This window comes from Hipposideros armiger, unplaced genomic scaffold, assembly GCF_001890085.2.
Source record: "Hipposideros armiger isolate ML-2016 unplaced genomic scaffold, ASM189008v1 scaffold_101, whole genome shotgun sequence".
In the NCBI taxonomy this organism is placed as follows: domain Eukaryota; kingdom Metazoa; phylum Chordata; class Mammalia; order Chiroptera; family Hipposideridae; genus Hipposideros; species Hipposideros armiger.
Genome location: NW_017731451.1, coordinates 457,247 through 480,179, shown reverse-complemented (window position 1 = coordinate 480,179; position 22,933 = coordinate 457,247). Strand labels below are relative to the sequence as shown.

Below are 22,933 nucleotides of genomic sequence, written 5' to 3'. Positions count from 1 at the left end.
AAATTTTGAGAGAATTGTATTATTAAAAAAAGCAGAAGTCTAGTCTATAAAAGCCTGTGACCATTCAATCCCTAAGCTAGGCTCCAAAGAAGGTATTCTTTCTATTTCAACTCAGATGTGGCTAAGGGGAATAACGGACAAGGAAGAACCTCCCAGAAAGGAAAGGCCACAGAAGTTGATGGCTAAATGGGCCCCCTGGGTCTACACATGAGGATAAGTCCCGTGGAAGGGCAGCACATCTCTGAAGTTCCTGAGTAGCAGGGTTTCATCCTTGGCCTGGACTAGGGACAGCTGTGTTTCCCATGATCTCTTTTCTGCATGGGAGGTTTTATTGTAGTTGTCCTATTCTTGCACCAACACTACATATGGGGGGGGTACATGGGTAGAGCCAGACAACTTGGCTGTCAGTTTATAGGTCACCAAAACATGAGCAATATTTCTGCTCTTAATGGAAAAGGTGGTGCATGACATCGTGCTGGATACAAAGGCGGGGTGGGGCTCTGACGGCACATGGATATTTGGCTATACAGAGGCATGAACTTGGATGGGGACTGCCACAGGCTTTGTTTCCCAGCCTTCCTTGCCAGTGGATGTGGCCATATGATTGAATTCTCACTAATAGAACATGAGCTAAAGTAATGGCTACCACTTCCAAATCACTTACGTAAAAGAGCATTGATTTCTTTTCATTTCTGTTCCTCCATGGGAACAAGCACTGGCCACTCCAATCATGAAGAGGAAGATGATTGAAAACAATATGGAAGCAAGCTGGGTCTTAGAATAACCGAATGGAGCAGAGCCACCCCACGAGCCCAAAATGCTCACTCCAGATTCTTAGAACAGTGAGAAATAAACTATTATTTTTAACCTGTTGTTTGGGATCTCTTTGTCCTAGCAAATATATCCTCCTTCATCCCAGTGCATGAAATCATGATTTCAGAGTGATTGGATGTAAGAAAAATATAAGCATCACTTCTAGTGGAATTTGAATTTGAAATTTCAGTTCTAGGTACCACAAGTCATTTTTCTTGTCATTATAAATTCTTAGGTCAGCAAACATTTAGCATCTGGGATATATCACCATCCTGAAATTACATGTAAAAAAGTGCAATACTCAAATGTAGTCCCAATGACTTAAAACACCGTTCAAAATCCTAGTAATTCTGTTCCTTCCTGTATCAAGAAGAGGCAGACTTAAAATGCAGTTCCCCTTTGCTGGTTAGACGAACATGTTAGCTAAATGAAAATGAAGCTATTCATGTCAGGAGGATGCTCTGGTAATTTTGGCTTAGTGTTACTTTTAAATACAAGAATTTGTATGCTATAGGAAATAGCAATGGCTAATTAAGTTTTTTTTAGCTGCCATCAAATACTCTTGTTGAAAGCTAGTCTTTTGCTCCTTATTGTCACTTAAATCGAATTAATCTAACAACACTTCCAATACAATTACTGCTTTGGATGTCCTGTGGAGTTTGTGATAACCTGTACTGTTATTCATGCAGACTGCAGTATTCACACAGATCGAAATGTCACATAACCTGTGTTCACACAACCATTAACATAAAACACCATGAAGTTCCATCAGGCTCCAGTCGCACACAGGACAGAGTGATTGTTGTTCAGTGTTTGCCTTTTTAATGTTTTCTAAGACAGGCAATTGCACAAGCAAACGTATAAAGACCCAGCTGCCTTATGGAGTGAGTACATCAAAATAAGAACTTACATCACATATAAGACATCATGCATGAGTAGAGAACATGGAGGAAGCTATTGAAATTAGACCTTACTATGGAGAACTGGGGGACAAAGCCCTATTTCATATCACTCAGGAGAGGATTTGTAAAGAATACTGGGGTTCACAAGCTCTTTGGGTATGGTGGGAGAAGGTAAGGAGACTTACTCACATTCTATAGTGAAGAATATAAAATAAAAGGCCCAGGGAAGGAAGTAATACCTGAGTGTGTAGGAGATGTATTCAATAATTACAGTAAAACTCTGAAAAAAAGCCTTTGTCATCATGGTCATACTTATTTACTCATTAGAAGCATAGAGAAAAACAACTCAGAAGGGACAGTCAATGTGTCATATTTGAATTACACTGGAAAACTTGTGTTTTGGACACTTTCAAAGCTCAGAGTGCTTTGCTTGTTCTTGAAAGTGGGAATTCTAGTGTAACTAAGAAGATAAACACACTTAATATCCTTTCATCTCACATTTTTTACTGCTTATTTAAAGCATAAATAAAAAAACAGAAAACACATATTTTCTTGCCCCTATACATCTTCAATGATCATTTCTTAAGTCATTCAAATGAAGATTAATGCTGATAGAATGAAGCACCTAACAATGCTGATGATGAAGTACAAGCCTTACAAATTAACTATGTCGAGTGAGAATTTTTTGGTGTTGTTTATTGTGGGCAGCATGATTTGACCCACATAACAGCTATCTGAAACCATGTAATAAATATCTTTTCTATAATGGGGCTCTACTGTGTTGGCTTTCAGATCAAATGTGAGTGTTCTTTGATCTTTGTTGCTCAGACGTTCTCATTTAGGAGGAAAAGAATTCAGCAGGTGTTTGATTGTTTATCCAGTAAAGGGGAAGGTGAGCTGGGATTAAATTGTTATGGCATAGCTTTGTTTTAGCCCCACTGAATTTGGAATAATTGTGTTGCTGCAATAGCAATCTTGCTAAGTACAATGGGACGTGGGAAAGCTTGGCTCTGAAACTAATGGACTGCAGCTACCATCTGTGGGATTGAAACTAAATGCCTCTAAAAGAAATACTCATAAATGTAACTGGCCATCTTCTTAATTAGCTTTCTGGTGGACAGGACTCCAGTTGCCTGAATGAACCAGCACTATCTCCTTCTGGAAACCAATAAGTAGATGAATAACCATTTGCTTCTGAATACCCATTTGCCCAATAAATTCCAATATACTCAAAGCCCCTTTGAAAGAAGACACTTACAATCAAATTATGTAAAATTGTAGAAAATTATATCAACACTTTGCAAACTGTAAATTAAAATAGAAAAACATAAGTTTTCATGCCAGTGTTTGTAAGATCTTTTCCAATTCAACACATTCAGCTCTACTCTTATATCCCGTTCTCTGTGGCTGAATTAATGTTAAGCTGAAAAGTTTAAATTTATATTCCTTAATTTATTGAAAAGACAATTTCAGTCTCAATTCTCAATATCAGTGCACAATTTTCTGTTTTTAAAGAAAAAGATTCAATCTTTGCAAGTGCACAATTGCGTTTTTCTCAGTGCACGCATCTGTGCAACACACACTGCTCTAAGGCATCTACAGTCTTAATTTTCTCTACTTTTGACTCCAGAATTTTAAGCCTTTGAGGACATCCTTCTTCACTGATATCCAGTTAGGGGCAACATTTTGAGTAATTAAGAATAATTCCATAACTACATCACCTAAGCATGAACTGTTTTTTGGGAAGGAGCAAGCATTTGAAACCCCCAAGCAATTGTACAGATTCACTTTTCTTCTCAGAATTTCATCTTCCAGCCTAAGGAAATCCAGACACTAAAGTGGATTTTGCTGAGTTTGTCAGGTGAGAGGGGTTAATACTGGCTCAGTTCTCTGCCTCTACACACTTTCATCCTGGGCCCCAATCTCCCAAATGCAGGTGCAATGTAAAGTGGTCTGTTCCTTCATCAGTCAGTCCCCATCTCAGCCAGGAGAGACACAGGAGCTGGGTATCACACAGCCTTCACTGCTAAGGGCTTTGGGTCCTGATTCCAAAGCTTCTACCTTGTCTTGATTGATTGGATCTCAGTTTTAACTGAATCTGCCTGGGAACCTGCCTAATAACTTCCACTCTCTTTAGTTTGTCCCATGTTAGTTCTAGTTTCCTCCAACCCTTCTTTTCCCTCTTGATTCTACACTGACCCCCAGCCAATGGTTGAGGCCCTATGCATTTGCTTGAATATTCACACTTGCTCTATTTATCTTGTCCATCAAAACGTCCCTTTATTGCCTAGTCTATGGTAATGGTAACATGGTGACTGCTGTCATTCAGATAGTGGGCTCTGTCTGCTACTGTAGATTCTCTCAGAGTACTTACAGCTAATATATATATTCTTGTATGTCCCCTGCTGATGGGGTAGTTCCCCCTCAGTCTGCCCTGCTTCAGTATAGCTAACTCAATAATGTTCAGCAACCCCCCCCATTAATTGGTAATAGGTTAGAATGTTTACAAATCCTATTAGAATTCTGTTACACTTCCTAATTTTCCAAATGCTCTCTCTTCCTATATCTCCATTGATACACGCTTCCTTGCCATCTATCTGTTGAAAAACTTTGTCCCCTCTTGAAGGCAGGAATTGCCTGATGCTCCTCTTCATATTCCTGTTCTCAGCTGGGCAGAGTCCTATCACATCATATTGGTGGAGAGATCAAGCTTTGCTCCTGGACTATCATATTCTGTCTCATCTCACTCTAGCTAACTCTTTTGTGCTCTGATAGGATAGAAGTGGCAGTCTGGTAAAACTATAAGGCCAGTACAAAATGTAAGTCATTTTCACCTCTTTTTCTTCTATTTCAAGTTCCTGAGACCCTCTTTCCTTTTTCTTCTATAAAATCAAGGAATCCACTAGAATCAGCCATAGTCACTTTATGAATAGCTACTGCCTCATTACCCACAACAGTCCTGCAGGCTGGCCAAGATCAGACACATTTTGTAGATGAGGATGGTAAGACCCAGAAAGGTCAAGATTATTTTGCTTTTAGTCATTTGATGTTCAGTCCCCTTCAAGTGGGTAATAGTGAGCAGGAAGGAATTACCTAGGGGACCCAAGGGGACTGAGTACATGTGGAGTCAGGGGGAGTTTAGTGGGGAGCAGAGAGGATCACAAGGGAGTTTTCATTATTGAGTCAGGCAAGGGGGCTAAAGCAAAGGCATATCCAGCTGCTGGAGAGTTGGCTCTTGGACCTAAGTCTATTAATAATTGGGGGTGCAGTGGGACAGAGATGGAAAGATGTGCATATTAAAGGCTATGTCTGGAATGGTTTATCTTTTGACCAGCTCTGACCTTTCACAGTGTGACTAGAGAAGTCTGTGATCAGTTATGCTGCCTGCCCCGGGGACGAGAAGGAGGTGGCAGCTTGCTTATTTTCTGACCTTGTTCTTGGTTTCAGGACACTATTTATAACTAAAAGAAAACCTCAAAGAGGGACAAAATGGTAAAACTTGGATTGGATGTATTAAAGGAGTATTAACTGTAAATGTGATTTGCCTATTATGTTTGACTAAAGTCCTTAAGCAGCTTATAGGGCCCTGCATGATCAGACCACCTTGCCCCATTGGCCTACCTGATTTAGTAGCTACCAATTCTCCGGTTTCCTGGCCTACTCCGCTGGCAGCCCTGCTTCTGTTGCTTGGAGGAAGGCAGAGGTAGGCACACACAAACACGTAGCAAGTTCCTGCCTCAGGCATTTGCTGGTCAGGCTTCCTCTTCACCCTGACTCACACTTCACCCTGATGCGGGCGGGGTTTGCTCCCTGTGGCCTCAGTAAAACTCACCTCACCTGAAAAACCCCTTGCTTTACATAAGAACAGGACCCCACTTCTCCCATCCCCTTGGCACTCTGCATCTACTTGACTTTGCCTTCTCTTTCCCCACTGTCCTTGTTATATATTTGTTTATTGTCTGCCTCTCTCACTCCCCATCCCCATCCCCACCAAGAAAGTCAACTTCAGGAGGACAGGCCACCTGTGTTTTGTTCACAGACACTGAGCCAGCATATTGGAGCCTCTAGCGAGTAGTAGGTGCTCAAACAGTACTTGTTGAGTGAATTTGTGCTAGTTATTTCATGGAATAATATCTCTCATGTTTAGCACTAACATAGTTTGACTGTATTTATTATATGTCTTTTTTCACTTTATCTTGCAACTTGTAAAGTATCTCCTTCTTCATCCTCTCCCCCAATTTTAAGTGGCCTGGAGAGATATAAATAATAGGATAGAAATTCACATAAAGGAAAAAGGAACAAAAGAATAGGGTAGTAAAGTGAAGCCTGTCGTATAATTAGAAAAGACAAAACATTTGTCTTTTGTTAATCAAGCCAGTGGATTCTATCCAAAACTTAGGGAAAACAAACAAAAACAAAAACAAAACACACTATTCTTTAGTTCCATTAGGTCATTGTGGAAAAATCTAAATTTAAATGCAGGTCTTATTACTTATTATTTGTATACTGGGGCAAATTACTTAATTTCTCAGGTTCTGTCTTTCCTGTTCTATAAAATGAACATAATTATAGTGCTGACCTCATGACTCTGCTGGAGATTAAATGAGAACAGAGTGCATTGAAGTCGCCATTTTACTCCTTGGTCCATGTGCTTCATCCCCAGAGATGGGGCATTCACGTGGGACGTGGGGGACAGGGGTGCCCTGTGTGGCTCTGCCACAGACCATGCCAACTGCTCCACAAAACATCCAGCTCCTTAGCTGACCCTCGAAGCAAAAAAGCCACTGGGAGCTATCGTGCGCCATGAAAGGACCCATTATATCATATGCCTAAGTGACCTTATATATTTTTAAAAGAAAAATTCTCTAAACATGATCCTTTTCACATCTCTTATACACACAAATCTCACACACTAAACTGGGCTTGGGCTTGGTCTGCAATGTGAGGATAAACACACCCTACATTTATAGAATGAATTGGAAGCAGTGCTTTCACATAGAGTTCCGACAACCCCCTAACCTAATTTGCTATGCTTTACCCTGGTGTGCCAATGGGAACTGCCTGTGGAAATGAGTGAGCTGGTCTGGGTGGACAATCCTGTAAATAACAGCCACCAGGAAAAAAAAATCCTGAGGAAAATTAATTTTCAACACTGGAATAGAGCAGGGAAAACAACTTGCTTCTCCTGCTTATGATTTATAACATGTCCCTTCTTAACTCACAATAATGAATCACTGACTTTTCCTCCAAGGAGTTTATTCTTTCTCTGGGCTTGACTCTGCATGTATGTATATGCAAGGACAGGAACCTTCCTTGCATTCGGAATGCCTCTGTGCTCTGCTTCCATATCCTATTCTTTTCAACATTAACCAAGAAATCTCCAAGAAGAAATTCTCCAAAGGGAACCTCCTCCCTCATCCCATTCTTACCTTGTCAGAATTCTCAGCTAAGTCTCATCAAGAGGCAAGGTTCTAACAATTGGACTAGATAGAGCACACAATTCATATTTTTCTAAAGGATATTTTTATGGTTCAAATATAAATGTCAAACCAGTGATGAAAACCCATTAAAAAAAAAGAAAACATGATCGAAAGTGGTATGCATTTTATAGTCATATTTACATTTTAAAATATGCCTTTAATAGATCTTAGAGCAACTATCTTACTAATGTGTTAAATCATGTGCTATTTAGTAATCACATGTACCGGGAAATCCATCAACACTTAAGTTATGTTTCCATTTGTTATTTGTGCCTTGACTTGTTCAAAGCCAGCCTGTTCTTAGCAAAGTTTCCACAGATCTTGTTGCCGATGCATCGGTCAGCTGTCAGCTGGGCTCTCACTTCCTTCAGGAAGTTTTCCTGCAGTGGAGTGCCCCTGCTGTGAAATCTGTGGTGTCTGCACCTCCACTTCATGCCTAGTCCCACTGCACGTTAATTGCCTGAGGACTTGCAAGCCGTGCCCAGGGGCAGTGTCTAAACTGTTTGTAGTGGCATACTCAGGTCTTGCATAGTGCATAGACCATAGTAGGTACTCAATAAATATTTGTGGAAAAGTTAATAAAAGGAAGAATAAAATCTTGCTGTCAGGTTCTAATAGACTTTATAGCATATCTGCCTATGCAAAAAGTATGGATAAAATCTTTAGACATAGGTTGTAAAAATACCCATCTTAAAATAAAAAAGACAGCAATGATACCACCCACTATTATCACAGGTAGGCACTGTGCAAAGTGCTTCACGTGTGCATTGCCACTCTGTTCTCACAGTGATCTGTGAAGCAGAGACTATTTGTCCACATTACATACAGATGAAGAAAGTGAGGCTAAGGGAGATTCATAATTTGGCCAAAGTGAGTTGGCAGAGCCAGGATTCTTCTATGCAACCCCTAAAGCACCACCCCCACCAAAACCATTCAACAAAATGGATACATGCATACAACAAAAATGTATCGAATACTTGTTTTGTGTAAAATACCCCAAAGGATGTATACACACAATCCCTGCTCTACTCCAGTGATAATAACTGGGAACATTGAGGAGAGGAACTGTTTTGCATTTGGCTGGTTATTACCATCAACCTGGCAAAAAATGTTCTTTATTACGTGGAAGAATATAATTGGGAAAACCAGGAAACTTTCCAGCTCTTCTGCATTGGATACTATAATTTTATCATTTAGCATATAATATGAATGTGCAGGTTCATTAACAGGCAAATCCAGATGCAAATGCAAATAGGGAAATATAATAGGAAACCAAATCGCAGATTCTCATCGTCTCCCTTTTGTTGAAAGCTATGCCAATGCTCTCCACTGTAAACAAGTGATGAATTACAGAATTCTATGCCTGAAAGAATGCTAGAAATTATTTACTTCAGTTCTCTCCAATTATTTATTAGCTTGAGGTCCAAAGGGAAATCAGTAGTCAGTATAAAGAGTACCAAGACTCAGGAAAACTGGTTGGCAGTATCTACAAACGCTGAACCAGTACGTATCCCGAGAGCCAGCTATTCCACTCCTAGAAATGCTTTTGTTATTCATATATATACATGTGTATATATATATGTATATATATATATACATATATATGATAATGCTCATACAAGCATTTTATTTTTTGCAATAACCACAAACTGAAATCAATCCAGTGATCATCAATATACGGGGCAAGTAAAATATGCTACATTTAAAAAATGTAATATACCATGTAGCACTGACAACAAAGTACAACTAAAGATCACTATGTGGATGAATTTTAAAAACATTAGGCTGAGCTAAAGAAGTCATACTTTTATCACGATCTCATTTATATAAATTTCAAGATAGCCTAACCTCATCTATGATGTCATGAGTCAGAAGAATGGTTACTAGGTATGGAGGGTGGGGGTTAATTAACTGGAAGGGGACACGAGGGTGTTTGTTGGAATATTGGTGATTTCCATATCTTGATTTGAATGCTGGCTGCACATATGTGCTCACTCTGTGATAATCCACTGAGCTGTATACTTATGTGTGCATTTTTTTCTATATATATGTTCTACTTCAATAATCTCCCTTGCCCCAGAAAGAAGCTTTGAAACTCTCATAATCAACCTCATAACATTATCAAAAAATTCTCTGGCACAATGGAAAAAATTTATGGAACACTATGAATCTTAATTTTGCTAAAACTAACATTTGCTTCAGTCATATCAACAAAAATAAATACTTCAGTGCTGAAAATGCTTGCTAAAGAAACAAATGTGTTTGATGAGAAAACAAAAAACAATATTTCCTTTGGCAAGCATTTGTTGGATTGGAGGTAACACATGTAAAACTTCCAAAGTGTTACTGAATTTGCTTACATGCTCAATTTACTCAAGCTTCAGAATTCTGTGGAGTTGTATTTTTTTAAAAAAACTGTAGGGATAAAAATAATTGTAACAGAAATAAAAAGATTGAATTTCTAAACCGTTGCTATGGCTATATCCCAACTGCACACAGTTTTATAATGCCTGGCATGTATAAGTCATTCAAAAATGTTTGCTGTATGACTAAAAATATAGAATACTGAGTACTCTTTAGAATACTTCTAATCAATCTTTGTCACATAGAGGTACAATGAGTATTTGGTAAATAGGAAATAACCTATACTTCTTTACTATTTTAGTAGACATGTAATAGAGAACAATGAATGAAAAGATAAATCTCTATCAAAGTGCTAATTAATATTATTTACAAAATATCTGTAAGTGATGAAGCATCACTACATGATTTATGAAGCAACAGATCATTTAAGATAAAGAAGTTTTATTAGCGAAAAATTTGAAAGTCATTAAGACCTTAAGAAAATGAACGACCCTTCCCTCCACCCCCCCCACCCCAACTGCCCCACAATCTACTACATTTAGAGAAAAAATTGAGACATAAGTATTACTCACCTTGCAAGTAATCATATATTTAACTGGTGTCAAAAAAACCTTAAAAAATATTAGCTTTCAGGGAAAAACACTTACAATTTATATTTTCTACTTTTAAGTAATATATTCTTACAATGACTCTAAAATCTGTCTAAACCACCATTAACATTTTACAAGAAAGTTCTCCAGTTCTTACCAAACAGAAATAAATAATACCTGACAATAGCATTAGGGAACATAAACATAAAATTACCTGTTATTAAAAACTTAGCACATTTTTCTCAAAGAAATATATTACTCAGCTCTAAAATAGTATGTTTGCCATTCACACTAATGTTTCAACATTATGGTTCAATCTTCTAAAAAGCTGACATGGAAAATAATGGCGTAATAAACTAATTCATCATAATGTGCAAAAGAAACTGCTGGAATAAATTGTAATAACCTTTCAAAAACTCTCAGCTTTTAAAAGTATTAATTTCTACTCCAGATAATTGGAAAGGACACCTGGGTGGGTAGGTAATATTTTTTATGGGATTGCTCTGTCAGGAGCTCAGATTGTCTCTGGATTCAGCAATGATCATTTAGCACTAAATGACAGTGAATCTTGCAAATAGGTCTTCTAGATGGTGTTTGCCATAAATTACCAAACTCAACTCCCCTCAAGGTCAGCCATATGGGAGGGCAGGTATCAAACGGCCTTCATGGAGACCTAGAGTGATCCTTGGGTTTCTTATAAATGGACAATAGTTGTGTTGGCTGCCATAAAATCAACTTAATGGACTGACAACATAAATTACCATCAAACTTTGACAACATCCATACGTAGAAAACAGCTGAAGAATGTTTTTCATCAAAGCGGGGGGAAATGGATAACAGTATGTTTTGCTGTGTACCAGATCATAAATATTTTTTAACAATACTAAGTGGGGAATGAATTAATATTAGAAGCCACAATAAGTTTTACTTGATGGATGAAAAACAGCATCAAAGTAATATTAAAATGACACTTACTCTTTGAAGTAACTGATATATATATACATCATAGTAATGCAATGGAGTGTGTGTGTGTGTGTGTGTGTGTGTGTGTGTGTGTGTGTGTGTGTGTGTGTTTTGGGGAGGAAGGGTGCATTTGCCCAGCACTGCTTATTTTTACTGAACCTAAACAATTAAAAAGGATGTTGATTTCTTTCTTGTCTTATTTTATCAATGAAGTCCACTGAACCCACAGGAAAGGTAGTCTTCAGCTATCATATTACTCTGAATACATCATTAATTCACTTTCTCTATGGCTCAGTTTTTCCATCTGTAAAGTACAATATTTATATAAAGACATTTTGAAGACAACGGACTTAATCCTGGGAGGAAGCATCAAATAAACCCTAGAGAATCATATCAACATATCTGTGAAAATAATCTGCTCTAGACAATCAATTAATGGTTTTTAAAAGTCAGTTTGGAAGATAACATAACAACTGCTACACTAATAAATTGGAATTTTGGAGGTAAATTAAACATCATTGTTTAGCTGAATTTTCATTACTCATCTAATGCTGCCATCCTATAACTGTAGTTATTATTACCATTGTTAATTATTATTATGACATAAAGCTGCAACTATTCTCTCAGACATGTTTGTAATAATATTTATTATCTCTTGGAAAGTAAGACTTTACTGTATATTTGGCTAACAGAAATGCTACATTGAATAAAAGCAAGATCTTCCTTGAATCCAGTGGTATCTCAGACCATGAATATTATGTATGGTGTCCAAATAATTCTGTATACTTTGTAAAGGATACAAGTTCCCAAACAGAATTGAAAGCTAATTTATCCTGTCTTTCTCTCCCACATCTAGTCGTCACCTTGTCCATGTCTTTCTTTGTACTGTCTCTTGCATTTATTTTTTTCCTTCTAGCACCACTGTCACTTCTGCCCAGAACCTCATCACCTTCGAACTGAATTATTGCAGTAGTTTCTTTGCTCCTGTTCTCTTTCCATAAATTCATCCTGCCCAGTTCTGCCAAATTAATCTTTTTTAAAGCACTATTTTAATTATATCGTTCCCCTGCTCAAAATTTTTCAATGACTCCCCATCACCTGGAGGCCAAAGGCCAGAGTCCTTAGCTGGAATCAGAGCCATTGGCTTTCTGGTCTCACCTTTTCCCATCTTGTCTTTCCCAGTTCCTCTACACAAGCCTTCAGGATAATAAATGCACCTGCTCTCTGGCTACCTCCACCCTAAGTGCCTGCCTGGCTAGTGCCATCTGTCCTTTCTACTCAGCCAGTTGCCTTTTCCTGTGAGGCTTTTTTCACTACTTTAACCAACAGTCAGCACCTTCAGCCATGAAATTAGAGCATTCTTTATTTTTTTTTCCAATTAAACATGATTTAGTTCACTGTTGCAATGTTACTTAACCAGTTTTTATTGCTTAGTAGCTTCTATGTCTTTTCCCTTAATTAATTTATAAAGCTCTTTGAGGTCAGGGGTCTTTGCATTCTTATTCTCTGCTAATCTCCCTAGCACGGAGTTATGAAAATAGTTGGCAATCAGTAACACTTGTTTAACGAATGAATGCAAATGCTGCTATAGGCTTTTTGTAAGATGAGGATGAAAGCTATTCAATTGTGTTTGTAACTTGCGGTATTCATAATAGCGATTTATGTACATAATAGCGATTTATGTACGTAAGGCATTTTCCTGAGTTTCATAAATCTGTTTTAATTTTTAAGTTCTTAGTGAAATTCTAGATTATGACACATAAGCTGAGCACACGAGATTTATAATGTTGAAATCTGACTTTGATATAAACTTGGGCAGCAGTAGAATAAACATAAACTAGTGCATATTTATTGAATTAGTACTAATTTTATGAAAGTTCCTTATTAACAGAAAGTTCAGTAATATCTAAACAAAACTAAAATCATTTAAAAAATAAATTCAGAGAAGAAAAGTTAAGTATGCAGCAGCCCAGAGTCTTTGTTTTATAAATCAGTAATATATTGTAGCTTATAATATTCTGTAGTAAGAACATGGATTTTGGAATTCAACAAGACCCGAGTAGGAAACTTGGCTCTGCTACTTATCAGGTGCGCCATCTTCTGTTAGTAACTCAATGCCTTTGAATCTTAAATTGTTCACGAGGGAAATGGGAATATTAATATCCAATTCGTTTGAAAAATCTTAGATGAATAAACCTCTTTCGAGCCATTTATTAGGATAAGAAACTTAAAGTCCCTAGGGTACCTAGCCCAGTACCTGGAATATTAATAAATGGTAAATATTATTTTGAGAGTTTTTTTTTTAAGATTTTATTGGGGAATTGAGGGAGGGGAACAGCGTTGGGGAATCAGGGAAAGGGAACAGACAAGTTGCTGTCCTTTTGTTTTTCAGTCTAGTTGTGGAGGACGTTGCTTCACTGGCCCATGTTGGTATTATCATTGCGCTCTACCTGGGTGAGGCAGATTGGTCACCGGCCATTGGACAGCCACTCACGGCGGCTCTTGGAAGCTCATGCCAGCTGCCAGCCACTCACGGTAGCTTATGGCAGCCCACTGCAGCCCCACTGCAGCCTATGCCATCGCCGGCAACTCAGGGCAGCCCAGCTCCAGGTAGAGCTGTTGTTCACCATCTTAGCTATAGAGGGTGCAGTGTCACTGGCCCTCATGTGGGAACCGAACCAGGACCCTGCTGCTCAGAGCTGGCATCCCCAGCCAGCTCTTAACCAGCGTGCCACTTGGCTGGCCCAATAATTTTTTGTTTTCATTCATCGCCTCCTATCTTTTATGGAGGCAACTGTCTTCCCTAATAGTTAAAAAGTATGAGTATAGATCTGGGTTTGAATTGTGGCACTAGCATTTTACTAGTTCACTAAGCTTTTTATTAACCTATCTGAGCCCCAACTGTAAAAGACGATATATAGGGAAAATGAAGTCTCCTTGCAGGGACATTCTGAAGACTGAGAATGATCTATTTTGAAATGTCTAGCCTAGAATAGGCACTCGATGAATAGTGGATATTATAATTCTTGTGAGTCTTCTTCCAGACAGGTACCATCCTGCTGTGTATTGAAGAACCCATGTTCACAAGTATTTTTTTTAAATAATAGAACTAGGAAAAGTCTTTTTCTATTATACTTCACTACTGTGCAGAAAAACATAATTTGGTATTATATAATTCTTATAAATATTATTTGTAGAGCAATTTATAGTTTATAAAATACATTTATAACTTAGGAATACACTCTAAATAATTTCTCAAATTAGCCATTTGTTGCTGTATTGTACTAATAATTATCCTTACACCCCATTCTACCATCAAGGTGCTTAATAATTAAAGATAATGATAAACTGCAAATATTAAGGAGGCTATTAAAAAAAAGTTAAATGTGTTATTGTCATAGATCTATATTTCTTGAGATACATGACAGTTAAAATTGGTCAGATGAAATTGAGCAATCTATCATAGATTCTCCATCTCAGTAGTAGATCTTGAAAACAGAGGCCTCCTCTAGGCAAGCTTTGACAAAAGACACTTATGAAAGCGGTTTCTTCATTTCTCTTTGACATCTTGAACACTGTTTAAAATATCAGCTAGGTTGCCTGTTCTCTTTTGGGTTAAAATACAATTTTTAAAAACCTGGTAGGTGGTTTCTGGAACTTTCATGCAAACAAAGGGAAAGAAAGAATATCAGTATATTCTTATACTAAATAACTTTCTTAAATCTAAATACATGCATTAGGTCATATGCTGAGTGAGATTAATGATTTATTATCTAAACTCAGTAGGAATGCAATTAAATGCTAAAACTTTTCAGTTTTATAAGATTGAGCTGTTATTACTAACATACTAACTGAAGTGCATGCTTAGTAACTCATCAACTCATCAAATACCTCTGCTTCCCTTCAACATTCATAAGGTCAAAACCAGACATTGGCCACAACTTGAAGTGCCATTAATTCCTGTGAAAAACTTTGAACAGACTGTTTTAAGAAGCAGGAGGCTGGATACCATTGAGGCCCTTGGGGTGTTTCAGGTACTCAGGGAGGTGCACATGTACTCTCAGAACCATGCATTTAAGGAGAGTATTACTCTTAATCCTTCAAATGAGTAGCTTGGAGTTCAGCCATCCTTATCCAAGGTATATGGTCCCGTATGCAACAGTCCTGATTCCCAATGTTTTGTCCTATGTGCAATCCTCAGCTTAGTCATTATGGCCATCACACCTACATTTTAAAACATGACATAACGTATTATAAGGGTAACTGCCACAACGGAACAGCCTTGGGTCAGCACTGGTACTAGAATAATCTTTTCAAGATTTGCTCCCAAAATCCCTCCACAGGCCTGGTGTTTTTTTCTCTTTGGTCTTTGCTTTCTTTCATTGCTTTCACCTTCCTCTCATCGTTGGCTAGGAATTTCAAACCTTTTGGGAACGTAACTGTTTCAGTGTTTCTATTTACCAGACCCATGACTATTGTTTGTTTATAGCATTCACAATAATTTCAAAGCCATTTTACAAATTAAAATTTTTGATACTCATGATAATGTCATATGAGATGAGGAAACTGAGGCATGAGGAGGTTATATGATGTGTCTGAGTCATTTGAAGTTAGTGTCAAGAATACCTGCCTGACGACCCTAAATCTGGGCCTCACTTCAGCTTCATTACTATGTCATCATTTCTTGGTCTTTGGATTAGATTTACACTGGAAATTCTTTCTCATCAGCTGTGTGATTTTTTATTTTATTTTAAAGCTGAGCCATCCTGTCACCTGTTGGCAGTTCAGCAGCTGCTCAGCTTGGTCCGGGAATCGAACCACTGTTGCTCAGAGCTCAAACTCTTTAGCGAGCTCTTAACCAACTGAGCCACTCAGCCGGCCCTGATTTTTAAATATGTGGGCTAATGTCTTTGAATTTTAGATTCTTTATTGGTAAATGGGGGATAACAATACCTCCTTCATGGGGTACTTTGAGGAGTAAATGCAATGATGTATGCAAAGTAAAAAAATCTAGACTACAGTAAGCATTAAAAAATGTTAGATCTTCCAGTCCCCTTTCATGGTGATACTTCACCTAAAGGTAGTTCCTTTAGGTTCACAGAGGATCTCTGGAATTCAGTGATGGGCCAGGAGGGCAAAATGTATTTAATGTATCAGTAGGGTGACAAAATTTAATTTAACTAATGATTTATCAATCACCTACTATATCCCAGCACAGTGCTATGTGCTACAGATGCACAAATGAAGAACAGCAGCCAAAGAATTTTGGCAGCGACAAGAACAAGACTTGATGATTTCCTAGAAAAGGAAGAGATTCCAAGAAGGCTAGTCTGCCAAGTTTAACAGGGCACTTGGTAAATTCTCCAAAATAATTTCAAGTAGAATAAAATAATTTTAAAACTTATAAATTTTATAGTTTAGTCTTTTGTTGTTACTTGAATACATTTTATGTACTTGCTAGGAATATTCATTTATCAAAATTCCAAATTTAATGTGGATTTCCTTACAACTCAGGTTAGGTTATACTGCACAAGCAGATTAAATTTGCCCTTGTTTCCCCAAGTTCTGTTTAAAATCTAAATTTCCCCACTCTTTATGAAACAATGGGTCTCCATTCTTTTCTCAATCAAAAGTAAATTCATAATAATTACATATCAGCAGGAGAGCTGCTTCTCCCACAAAGAAAAAGAATCATGTGGTCATCAGCATTGTGTTAAGTTCCAATAGGTTGAGAACAGAGCTTGATTAATTTTTTTAAAAGTATTGACCTGAAATTAAAAAAAGGAAAAATGCATGGTTTCCATTAGAGCTTATATTTGCTGCAGCTGACAGATATGACAGCATTTTGTGGCACTTTTTATTTTTTATTTTTTATTGAAGTATAGTCCCAGCAATCCCACTTCTGGGTATTTACTGGAAGAAAACAAACAAACAAAAACTCATTTGAAAAGATATATGCACCCCTATATTCACTGCAGCATTATTTATAATAGCCAAGATATAGAATCAATTTAGGTGTCCATTGATAGATGAATGGATAAAGAAGATGTGGTATATATACAATGGAATATTATTCATCAATAAAAAAGAATGATAGCTTGCTATTTGCGACAACATGGGTAAACCTAGAGGGTACTACGCTAAGTGAAATAAGTCAGGGAGAGAAATACAAATATTGTATGATTTCACTTGTATATGGAATCTAAAAAAAATGAACAAACAAAACAAAACAAAAAGATAACTATTGAAACAGAGATCAAACTGATGGTTGCCAGAAGGGAGGAGAGTGGGGGATGGGTGAAGAAGGTGAATGGGGAATATAGTCAATAATAGTGTGATAACTTTGTACAGTGACAGATGGGTACTAGACTTAGTGTGGTGGTCACATCCTAAGGTATATAAATGTCTAATCACTATGTTGTACACCTGAAACTACTATAACATTGTATAGTTTACACTTACATGGCACATTCCACCAAACCCCAAAGTGTTGTTTTTGGATCCGACCTACATTATTACATGGGGTGGGGGAGGATCATGGAAGGGCCAATCTCAAAGGAAGCCTAAAAATGAGGGATTAAAAATGGTGTCAGATGTTTTTGCTTTGTTTTTTAATACTGTGCCACCTAGATTATAAAATACCCCAGGGTAGGAATAGCTAGTTGGTATTTTATCCATCCTTCTCCTTCAGTAACTGGGAACAGAAATATTGGGTCATCGGGAAAGTCATGACGCATTTTTACATTGAAAAACAGAAAAATACGTCATGACTTTCCTGAGGACCCAATACTTGAGCTGAATTTTAGCCTGAGTCAGACAAAAAGGAGTCATGACTCCACCCCCTTTGGATTAGTTCATAAGAAAAATACATAGTCAACTAAAAACATTTCTAATGGCAAATAGTCTTTAAAAGGTCAAATCTAGTGAAATCTCAACATACTTTCATTTAAACTATAAGACTAGAGAAGGATAAATTCCATCGTTACCAACTAGTCACTGGGCACCTGTGCATGAGGCAGTGTGCAGAGTGGAACAGCCCAGGGTTTAGGGTCAGACACTTTGGTTCTCATTCTGTCTCTTCTTGTGATTTTTGGTGGTGATCTGACCACTTAGGGCCACAAGGTTTCTATTTTTAGAATGAGGGTGATGCTATCTATGTATTTTATAGCATTATTGAGAAAATTGAGATGGAATATTGCAGTAATAGGTAATGATTTTTTTAGTGTTTAATATGTATTAGACTATTCTCTTTATTTATTAGCTAATTCAAACTTTACAGCAACTCAAGGAGATAGATAAGATTATTATTCTTATTTTAGAGATGAGGAAATGAAGGCACAGAAAGTTTTTTTACAAAAACCTTGCCAAAGTCACACAGCTAGTAATTGGTTGAGCAAGAACTCAATACTCAGGCTGTCATTCCAGAATCTGTTCTTTACCACTTTCCTTTGTTGCCTCGCTTCATCATAGCAGCTCACTACATGCCCACTGCCCCTCTCCATGGGTTTCTGGTATACAAAATTCAACAGATCATGCCTTTCCAGAAATAAACAGTTACACTGAGGATACAGGACTGATGCATGAAGAGAGAAAAAGCAATATATGAATCAAGTTGTCAAACATCAGAGAAAAGGTATAACTACAAGTTCTACAGAAGTTTGGAAAAAAACCAATATTGGGAATGGGGAAATCAGCAAGTGCTCGTAATGTAGATGGAACTTGATGTAGGTCTTGGAGAGAAAACAGAACTAAAACCAGCAAAGAGCTGGGAAAGTTATTTCAGATAGTGGCGACAGAGGACAAAGGCTATCAGTGCTCAGGAAACAAGGCTCAGTGTTTGCGAGGATGAACGAACGTTTCTATATGGGAGCATTGAGATTAGACAGCAGAGGCAGTTCAAAGTCATTGTGGAAGATGTTTTAAAAGCCCAAGAGAATAAGGACTTCCTGGTGGAGAGCCATCTGGGTTTCTGAGTGGCAGTCTGCATGTGTGCCAACTTGGGCCAAGCAGTGCTTTCAAAAGGCTGATGAGGTGGCAGGTGTATAACATGGACGGGAGTGGGGAAAGTCAGATAATGAATTGCAAGAGCACAAAGTCTTCAGTACACATACCTACATTCAGACACTTCCCAATTATTCCAGCGATGATTATCTGGTTGGTGGATATTCCATGGCCTCTCCTCAACCACCTGTCCTTTGGGCGTGTTCCTTGCTTATTAGCACCTGGGGGTAGAGACAGAAGCAAAGGGATTTTCCAATTAGGCTTTTTGTAAAATTTTGTTCCTCAGTAGCTGTGATTAAACATTTGTTTTGGGAAAGAGAAATATAATGTGGATGATCAGAACATTTCTTTTCCTTCCTTCTTTCCTTCCTTCTTTCCTTCCTTCCTTTTTTCCTGTCTCTCTCCCTTCCTTACTCCCTCCCTTCCTTACTCCCTTCTTCCCTTCCCTTTCCTTTTTTCCAGTTCCTTTTTTAAGCAATTTACTGATGAAGAGCAGAACTCACATTTGAGCCTAACCCTGGAATATGTATGCAATTGTTAATTCCCTTTGATTTGAGATGAACTTGTAAATTGGGGGCTACCCATGTACTTTTAGATAATGCTCTTGTAGCAGAACCTTGGTCCTGCTGAAATTTTTAGGTAAGAGTGGGTAAATGTGCTCTCCTTAAAGCATGCTAATATTGCGTCCCTCCAGAGTGGCGTTTTTACACCACTCTGGCTGATATGGATACACCACAAGTATCCATATCAGCCATTCTTACCATTGCTACTACTTGAGTATATTAAGCAATTTCTGCTTCTTCCTAAGTCAAATGTAAATTATCAGGAGACCTGAGTAATTCACTAGCTGCAGAGTACATGTTTGGCTCTAAAATTAAAGTGTTATATTGGAGGGATAGAAAAAACAAACAAACAAAGAGATGGGAAAATTGAAAAAGATTTGCAATGCCAAACTTTTTTTTTTTAAGATTTTTTTTTTAATTGAGGAATTGGGGGATAGGAACAGTGCTGGGGAATTGGGGGAAGGGGAACAGACAAGTTGCTGTCCTTTAGTTCTTCAGTCTAGTTGTGGAGGACGTTGCTTCACTGGCCCAAGTTGGTGCCATCATTGCGCTCTTCCCGGGTGAGGCAGATCAGTCACCGGCTTCTGGACAGCTGCTCACTGCTGCTGCTGGCCGATCACGCTGGCTGCTGGCTACACACGGTAGCCCATGGCAACCCAATGCAGCAGGGGCTGCAGCCTACGCCTTCACCGGTGACTCACAGCAGCCCAGCTCCAGGTTGAGCTGTTGTTCAGCATCTTAGCTGTAGAGGGCAGTGTCACTGGCCCTCATGTGGGATCCGAACCGGGGCCCTCTGGCATCCCAAGCCAGCTCTTAACCAACGCGCCACTCGGCTGCCCCACCAAACTCTTTTTTAAAAGTGGTATTTTATTTCATGCTATTATTAAGAATGTATATAATGTCTAAATAGGTTGTAGGAGTCCCATCCCAATACATCATTAATACTAGTATGTATTTGAAAATAGTAGACATAAAAAATTACTATAGTCCAAAATGGCCAGAATATCTATCTTGAATATATACATCTTTTACTTGGGTCCATTGTATGCAAATGTATTTAGGGTGCAAAGCAAACACACACACACACACACACACACACACACACACACACACACACAAACCACCTCTTTCAAGAAAAGGAAAAGACCTTAAAATTTATACCCTTGGCTAATAGCCAGCTATCAAATCTACTGAAAGTCTTCTCTGATTAACACACTTTCATTATTACCAGTTCTTCCACTTGAATTCTTGTCAACTCCTCACCTCACAATCCCAATACTACCCAAATAGTTCTGGAAAAATCAGAGAATGAGTAGAAAAAAGCATATTCAGTTATTTCAGGACATGGCACACCTCAACAGTGGCCACCTATTAGCCAGAGAACTGGCTCCACGGCTTGTAAGAACTTCTTGGCACATTCATGGGCTTGCTGATCTCAACATAAAATAAAACAAAACAAAGCCTCAACTACTGTGCTTATGAATTTGTTTGGTAAACTAGAAATATGTCTAAATTCCTAAATAAACAGAAATCATTATGATTATGAATAATTAAAATGCTAAACTCAAGAGGGCACTCAACATTTATTATACTATAGGCCTCATCCCCTAAGGGTAGTAGCTACAATTAGTTCAGTTTTATAACAAAAGAAAAATGTGACAATCAGTAATTGCATGTATCTAGTAAAAGGAACAAAACAAGCTAACTTGTCTTTTAATCACCCTCTCCCAGCCAGCAGAGACACTGCTCTCTTTTAGAGTCTTAACATTTGTACTAATTGTAGAACACAGAAAGCAACAGATAACAGGAAAACACACTCCCTGCAAATCTGTAAGTAGACGTACTGCAGCTTTCTTAGATGTTCTAAATTGAGTAGGCTAAAGTAGAACGTAAGATATAGCAATGATGGTTTCAAAAGAGAGCCTTTTAAAAGATATTTTATGAAATGTATCAATATGTTTATTCATTTAATTTACAAACATTTGTTAAGCACCTACATGTATCAGGGTTTATGTTAAGTGATAGTTACATTGCAGTATAAGGACTACCCTATGGTGATTTTTTTAAACATATGCAAACTAATATATGCAAATTTGAATCTACCAGCATATTTGTATATTCTTACAAATATAAAGTTTGGAGTATATAGTTATGAGTTATAAAATACAGCTATTCAAAGTAGTATTCCTCATTATTCTTGAGGTTGTAAAGATTATTTGAATTAAAAAATTAAATCATAAAATTATTTATGTTTTCTTCTTCAGAGCCTCCTCTATAAAATGTATCTAAATGTACACAATATATCCATTTTCTTTCACAATAATAAATGCTTTACAATTATTAGGGTTTTTCTTAGATATTTATAGAACTAAAATATAAGTCAAGTTGGAAATGGTTTAGCAAACAGTAACTACAGTTTCGTATCTAAGGGACTGTAGTAAAGCAATTTTATTTTCCTTTGCTCTGATTCAAGATCAAATTGACAACTATGACCCAAGAAAGGGTCATCTTTTATTAACTGCCACTTCAGAGAGATACATTTTGTCTTTCATTTAAGTGGAGGAAAGAACTCATTCGAAAGGTAGAACAAGTGATTTCAGAATGATAAATCTCAAGTTAACAATTCCACTTTTAATGATTAGTTGCCTGAGTCCTGTATTTAATTAAAATGGTTATTTTAAATGCTTATATTTAATTTAAACATAATTAGCTAAACCTTGATGTTACCGCCTCATCCATTTTGAAATCAACTCATTTATAAAATAGCTCAAAAAGTGCTGTGAAATTATAACATTAAAATAAATCAGAGTCAGTTTGCATGTTTTGTTGGTTTCAGCTGTGAATCTATAGTGAGCCATTTGTATTAGGTATGACTGCGGGGTCGCCGGCGTGGCCATTACGTGGCAGAATCAACTATTGATATTTCCTTTATACGTGTGATAGATCCTTTAACCTGCTAGACAATAATAGCCTATAGTCAAAGATATGATTGATTAAACGTTAAAGGAATCTAAATTTTTAAGTCAATTTTGCCCTTATTACATTTAGGAGGAACCACTGTTTTTTAGCAGATGGTTCATACATGTGTAACAAGTCTCTGCAGCTCACTTTTTTTTTTTTTTAGTCAGTCTGATAATGTTACCAGAAAGTGTTTTCAAGGGAATGTTCTGATTTTAACTTCTGTTTCAACAAACAACATGGTCTATATCTATACAGAAACCAAGGGAGAGCGGGTAGAGACATAGAACTATTTTTCC

General features: G+C 37.5%; 1 protein-coding gene across 3 annotated transcripts in view; it reads right to left on the bottom strand.

The window, feature by feature from the left end:
- HS3ST5 (heparan sulfate-glucosamine 3-sulfotransferase 5) overlaps window positions 1-22,933 on the bottom strand; it is a 284,761-nt gene that overhangs the window by 111,326 nt on the left and 150,502 nt on the right. For 2 of the 3 annotated variants that reach the window (XM_019646327.1, XM_019646328.1), the window contains exon 3: window positions 19,224-19,334. The gene's annotated coding sequence lies outside the window, so the exon portion shown is untranslated. The remainder of the gene's footprint in view (window positions 1-19,223; window positions 19,335-22,933) is intronic. The other variant, XM_019646329.1, reaches the window with a different exon arrangement.